This window comes from Phocoena phocoena, chromosome 14 (assembly GCF_963924675.1).
Source record: "Phocoena phocoena chromosome 14, mPhoPho1.1, whole genome shotgun sequence".
NCBI lineage: Eukaryota > Metazoa > Chordata > Mammalia > Artiodactyla > Phocoenidae > Phocoena > Phocoena phocoena.
Genome location: NC_089232.1, coordinates 42487589 through 42495009, shown reverse-complemented (window position 1 = coordinate 42495009; position 7421 = coordinate 42487589). Strand labels below are relative to the sequence as shown.

The 7421-nt window shown below is 38.8% G+C and overlaps 1 pseudogene; it reads right to left on the bottom strand.

Moving 5' to 3' along the window:
- Positions 1-5904: 5904 nt before the first annotated feature.
- On the bottom strand, positions 5905-6367 carry LOC136133576 (large ribosomal subunit protein eL28 pseudogene; annotated as a pseudogene).
- Positions 6368-7421: the final 1054 nt, after the last annotated feature.

Sequence of the window (7421 nt, the reverse complement as noted above, 5' to 3'; positions counted from 1 at the left end):
CAGTGAAGTCTCTAGAAGTTTAGTGACCTGGGGTATAAGACACCCCTTATAAGCAAAGAAAAATTGCACAGCCCACAACTAAGAAGAGACATAAGTACTTGTTGTGCCTTTTTGGATTTTGAAAGCAGCATCTACCAACTGAGGTGTGATGCTCTGGCCCAGCTGCCCATTATGAATGAGGCCTAGAGCATAAACCGCTCTGCACAATCCCCAAGCTCAGATGCAAGGTACCCTGCTCTTCTGGCCTTATGACTAAATGACCAAATGCTATTCAAACTGTCTGTGGTAGAATGATTGTTATATAGAATTAAGTACTACAGTACCATAAGAAATACTAAAGAAATAAAAATTTTAACACTAAAGAATGTTTAAGCCGTTAAGTAGATTGAAGATTGGTCTCCAAAATATTAAATGACCCATTTTCTACTTTGAAGCAAGTACGTATCTAAATGACCCATCTATTTATTTAACTTAGCAATTTTGTTCAAATTTCACAGGGGTGGACTCTGAGTTTTTATTTTGCATACCAGATTCATGTATCTCTGGAATAAGTGAATATAATCTTATGACCTAAAAAGATAATTATAAGTAGCACATGTTCATTAAAGAGTTGCAAATAATATGTAGTCTACAGATCATCTTGATTTAAAATGAGAATTTAATTAGACTATGAATTAAAACCAAAATTATAAAGCAGAGTAGGCGATGGAATGGAGATTGAAATGTTTACCTCCATTCTAAGTGGCAGCTTTATCATACCACCACCAGCAAGATCTTATTTTTCATAATAAGAGAAAGTCTAGGCAAGCAATACTTGAACTTTCCAATATAATTTCTCTATGCAAGAAAGTACTGTGAAACAATAAAAACATGGAAACCAATCTAGAGTGTGGTTAAGTAAACTGCGGCAATGATTGTGAACTAAAAACAAGTGAAGAGCCAAATATGGATTGAGTGATAACAAAATTTGCTTGAGCCACATATCAGTGATGGTCTGCATATCTTACAATGACTTCTTTGCTCCGTTGACAAATGGTTGACTACTGTTGGATTTAAAATTTTGTGTCTTTTTAATTTTTTGGTTATAAGTATAGCATTATAAGAAAAGTTATCAATTCTATGTAATATTTCACTTATTCACTGGAGAGCACTTTTTCTCCCAACAAAATGTATTCTGACCCCAGAATAACACTGTTATTTTTCTCTGATGCTTATGTGTATATGTGTTATTCCTTCAGGTAGAAAGGCTTTGGTTATCTAGTGCTACTTAACAAATGACAAATTATTAGCAAAAACAGTAACAATTATTTATTAGTCTTATCCTCTATCTTTCTGGCTAGGCAGTTGATTTATGGGGTTTTTCAGGCAGTTGCAATCTGACAGCACCTGGGGCTGAAGTCATCTCAAAGTCCACCTCTGTTAAGTGTTTGGAGGCTGCTGCTTTCTGCAAGCTAAGATCGCACTGGGAGCTCTCAGTTAGAACACCTACATGTGGTTTCTTCATGTGTCTGAGACTTCCACACATCACAGCAGCTGGACTCCAAGGGTGGGTGTCTCAGACAGAAAGGCAGATGGAAGCTGTGTTACATTTATGAATTAGTCTCAGAAGTCACACACCTGGGCCTCATTTTAAAATGACATTCTAACCATATCTCCTTGCCCTAGATTCCTTATGCCTCCATGTCCCACTATCAAAAAAGGGCTCGGCAAATAAAAATTTTGATTAATAAATAAGTGAACTCAGTGTTTTGATTCCTGTAATTATATTTGCCTAAGGCTTATGTTACTCTTTCGACATCTATAATTTTCGATCGTAAACTTTTTAATTTAAAAAGATACATTATGAAATGAAGTTTAATTGGGTATTTTACTTTACTTAGCTTTAACAATTAAAAGATAGAAGTTGAAAAAAAACAGAGTTGAATCCCATTATGAAGCAGATACCAGGCCCATGATTAACAAGGCCATATAGAATTTGTCAGGATATAACGGAAGGCTGTACTCTGCACTATACCTGGAAATAAAATTTAATATTTGGAATAATCAACTTCTCTGGAAAAACTAAGGACTTATTTTGGTTTTACTGCAGTTCAACTTACTAAATGGCTTTCAAGTATTAAGTAGACTTTTTAATGTAGATCACTTGTTTACATAATGTACTTTCCATCATGTTCAAGGTCCTCAGATGTGCTTGTATCTGTTGTTCACAGCTCTAGGGTCCTGGTTGAGGGAGCGAGTGGGGACTGAAGTTCAGCCTGTCCTCTGTCTACCAAGTCACATACCTTTAGCACCAGCGTGCTCAGAGAAGAACATTCATGAGCTGCTCTTTTGAATTTGCATTAAAATGACGCCATATGGTTTAGTAGAGTCCCTGGTATGAGACATGATGTTACAGCAATTTCCTTCAAAGAAAATGGTATAATTAAAAAGGCCACTGGAGTCTTGGCATAAAAAACAGATGCAGTGTGAATCCTGGCTCTGTCGCTTACAGTACTGTGACTTTGCGAAAGTGATGCAACCTCTCTGAGCTTCAGGTTCCCCACAAATACAATGAAAATATCAATTCCTATTTTTCAGAGCTGATGTGAAGAACAGAGCTAATACATGAGAAGCATGAAATACAGTGTCTTACAGAGTAGAAATTATTTAAATAGAATCCATAATAAATTCTAAGCAAAGTTCTGTCATTGAGCTTTAATCCTTGGTTCTGTGATTAGTTTTTGATAGATACAGTTCTATTTTAGGTATGTAATTACATAAATCACTGGTTAAAGTCACAATAGGAAGAATAAAAGAAAGTAGTATGTTATAATTCAGTTCAGGAAAAACACTTCTGAACAAAACATTCCTAAGGATTTGTGTAAGAACTGATCGGTTTGAATTTTCAAAACTTAGTTTTCTAAATCCCTCAGCAGTTTGGGGGATTGGTTTCAGGACCCTCCCCCTCATAATACCAAAATCCATGGACACTCAAGTCCTTTATATAAAATGGCATAATAACTGAATATAGCCTATGCACATCCTCCTGTATACTTTAAATCAACTCTAGATTACTTATAATAGCTAATGCAATGTAAATACTACGTAAATAGTTGTCAGAGCATGGAAAATTCAAGTTTTGCTTTTTAGAACTTTCCTGAACTCCTTTTTTTTTTTTTTTTTTTAAATATTTCTGATCTGTAATTGGTTGAACCTGCTGATGCTACACCTGTGGATATTGGAGGCTGGCTGTAGTTCTCAAAATCTAGCTTCTTGGCACAGAAGGAATTGTCTTGTAAGATCACATCCTGTGATAACCTCCATTAGGCAAGACTCATGGTTAAAAATAAAGATTAAGTTAAAATAACAGCATCGATAAGATATATGCTTCTATTGCATACAGGCAAAAAAACCTCTCAAATGTGTGTTTAGAACATAATCCGACTGAATCATTGCCTCTTTCAATGATGTACCTCCAATTATCGTCATTGGCTTCAAATCTTAAATAATTAGAACTATCTCACAATGGAAATTACATGGCTATCTATTTCTTAATAAAGAAAAGTTGATTTAAAATCTTCCTCAAACAAATTACATGTATGTCTCATAGATGACTACAATTTAAATAGCTGCACAATGCAACCCCCAAAACACAAAGTCCTTACCAAAGCATTTAAAGTGCTGTTTTGTCTCTCCTAGCTCATCTTGTGTACCTGCTTCCCTTGCTTATATGCTCTGGCCATGCCAGTCTTTCAGGTCTTCACAAATATGTAGCCATAGGACCCTTGTATAGCTGTTCCCTCTCTCACTAATGTGTTTCCTCCTGCACTTTGCCTATATCATGTCTCCGCTTAAATCTCCACTCACAAAGATGCCGTCTCTGACACAGGATTAACAACTTAATCACTGTGAGCTTTTGTCATAATTCTCATTGCAAATAGAATCATGTATTTACTCTCTGATTACTGGTGTTTCTCCATGCCTCTTCCCACTAAGCCATATTTATTACCTTTATATGTCTAGTGCCAAGCAAATGGCAGGTCCCTCATAAATATTTGTTAAATGAATCAACAGTTATATAAGGAGATACAAAACCGTAAAAGTTTGAACATTTACAAATCAACACAAAGGGTCTGAAGAAAATCTTCACGAATAAATACAGCATCCATATGGAAGAAAAATAAGAAAATAGATGAATTTTTCAAAAATAATGAAGCATGATCTCATCAAAGTAAATAAAGTAATAAACACCCTATAACCAACTATGTATATGCATGGCTGCTCATTACATCATTGCTTAAAGCAATAAAAAATAACAATTACTTAAATGGCTAATTTAATCTGAAAAAATTTAATGCAAAGAATCATGCCTCACCATTAAGAATGGGTGTAGATTTGGGTTTATTACCAAGGAGAGTTGTTCAGGATATATTTATAACCGAAAAGCTAGTATAACCATTGTGCCTCATATAATTCCATTGCAAGGGGTAGAGGCAGGAGTGACAAAATACAAATAGGAAACATGTTTGAACAACAGAACTACAGGTGATATTTCACTCTTTATGGATATTTTTTGCCTATGGTTTCTATAATTTTCTATGAATACTGGATAGAGAGAGAAAGATTGATTTCAGGCATGTATGTCTTTGGCACATTTCTCTTTTTGCTGCATGTTTTTCTGCACAATTTGGTCTCTTTAGATGTGTGTCTTCTCTCCTGAAGCACTTTACCAAGTATACTGAGACACAATGTTTACCCTCAAGGATTTCAGAGTCATACTGATGATAAAGCTATCTATATAAGGGATTTTTGTTGTGTGCAATGAATCCAAGATATCTGATACAGAGGCAGTGAGAGAAAGGAGTCTTTCCGGAGAACAGTGCTTAGTTTCTCAGATAACTTCCTCCCTCCTCTGCTTCTTACCCTACAGTGGTGCCTGCATATAAAGAGGGAGTGTGTAGTTTATGAGACTTTGGCGGAGACAAAAGTAGGTCTTCTGATCACTGGGTGATGAATTTTGTACACCTATGAGACTTTACATCTCTAGCAGAAGTCTGCAGCTGGTATAACTCAAAGACATTTCCTTTGGCTCAGAAATACCTCCAGGTTTGCCACTAAAGGACCTCAGCCATATCTCCCTCATTTGGTATCACAGACTTCTCTGTGTTCCTAGTATCCACTCCCTCCCCTTGGCTTTGCTCAGGTGACTACTTCTTTGCCTTCAACCCAGAGTCATTTTATTGTTAATGGGTCCCCTTAGCAGGTTCTTCGTTAAGATACTAGCTACTTCTGCAAGATTGCCACAGGGAAACCAAGGGTAGCTGAGAAAGCTGAGCCTCACAGCTCCACCTGTAAAAGCGTGTAGCACTAACACATTTGATTTAACAAAGCAGAGCCCCTGATTGGGCAGCTTTTCAGGAGGCCACATCCCAGACTCACAAATGAGAAGGCAAGAAAGCCCTTATTTATCAGATATGCCTCTCCCTATCTTTAGTCTTTACAATCAACATTTTAAACTTTAAAATGTGAATATTCTATTTTAAAAATTAAAAGAAATTGTAGATCACAGCTATTTGTTGAAAAGATATTAAGAGGACATAATCTTGCTGTTATACAAACTTCCTCATTGCAAGTACTAAGCTAATTACTGTTCCTTTCTGTGAGATACAAAAGAGAAAGTTGCTATAATACAATAAGTAGGGTCCAAAACATGAAGATGCAGAATTGCAGTACTGTGAAGTTACTGAAATAACCACAGCAGACCTGGGCAATTAGTTGACCTTGGATTCTAAAGGCTCTTCACAATCCAAATCCAACTTTGTTCCGACTGCAGTTTAGAATCACCTGGTGGCTTTTTTTTTTTTTTTTTGAGAAAAGTTGGGTGACATTTTTGTTGCTTTGGGGGTCAGGGAGTGAGGGCTGTGTTCAAGAGCTCTTGGTGGGGCACGTCTGCCTCCTCTTCACCGTCACCGGCGTCTGCTGTGCAGGATGGCGCTGGCTCTGCGGTTGGAGACTATGCTCAGATACCAAAGGTACTTGATTTTGCAGATTATGTTCTGGATACTGCTGAGGGTGGCAGGGGGGTTCTTGTTGATGGTGGTCTGCATGTAGGAGGTGGCGGGCTTTGTAGGGCCAGATCTCCACTTCACCACCTCCAGGCCACTTCTGCCACCTGCTGCCGGCTCCATGCCACAGTCTTGTGGTCCATCAGCTGGTTGTAATGGAAAGAATTGTGGACCCTCAGATTATTGGGGTGGGTGCCCTATATCTGTTTGTTCTTCTTGATCCAGAAATTGGAGCAGTTCCACAGGACCATTCACTGCAAATGCGTGGACTTGGAGGCAGCTCCTCTCCCAGCAGCAGCCAGAAAAGGAAAGTGATCAAACATTCATGAAGATGTTTATGGGGCTTGCGGCCGGCCAGTGTAATTTGAAGGACAGGGACAATAATCCTAAGAATCTTCTGGTCAGTTAGCATCCAATTAGGGTTGACAGGAAAATACCAGATGCCCAATTAAATTTGAACTTCAGATAAGTGACAAATAAGTTTTGTATTTGTGTGTTGTATTTGTATTTGGATGTACATAAGTTTTGTATGTCCAAATACTGCATGGACATACTTACACTAAGTAATTATTTGTTATTTATCTGAAATTCAAATTTAACAGGTTATGCTGTATTTGTAAGCGTTAACTCTTCAACCTATATCCAGTTCATTAGCCTTATCAAGGAAACTGAGCCTGGAGAACACCGGAGATCCCTCTTTAACAAGACAGAGCTGCCTGCTTCTCCTTCTCACATCCTACCTGCCTCACAAAATAAGAACATTAGCCTACTCCCAGCCCTCATTTTCAGGAGGTGGCAGAGGACTGGAACCAATGACAATACATCTTTTTTTTTTTTTTTTTTTTGCCGTACGTGGGCCTCTCTCTGTTGTGGCCTTTCCCGTTGCGGAGCACAGGCTCCGGACGCGCAGGCTCAGCGGCCATGACTGACGGGCCCAGCCGCTCCGCGGCACGTGGGATCCTCCCGGACCGGGGCAAGAACCCGCATCCCCTGCATCGGCAGGCGAACTCCCAACCACTGCGCCACCAGGGAAGCCCGACAATACATCTTAAGCCATGTTACTGTTATGAAAGTTATAGCAGAGTTTTATGGTATAAACAATCTGATGATCTCAGAAGCACAGGGAACAAAGGGTACTGCTGAAAGAAAGACTTCATTTAAAATTAAAGCTAAGCATGCTCCATTTCTTTTTATGGTGATTATAGTTCCTTACATATTCTTTCATTCAAAAATAAAAGGGGTGGGCTCCCCTGGTGGCGCAGTGGTTGAGAGTCCGCCTGACGATGCAGGGGACGCGGGTTCGTGCCCCGGTCCGGGAAGATCCCACATGCCGCGGAGCGGCTGGGCCCGTGAGCCATGGCCGCTGAGCCTGTGCGT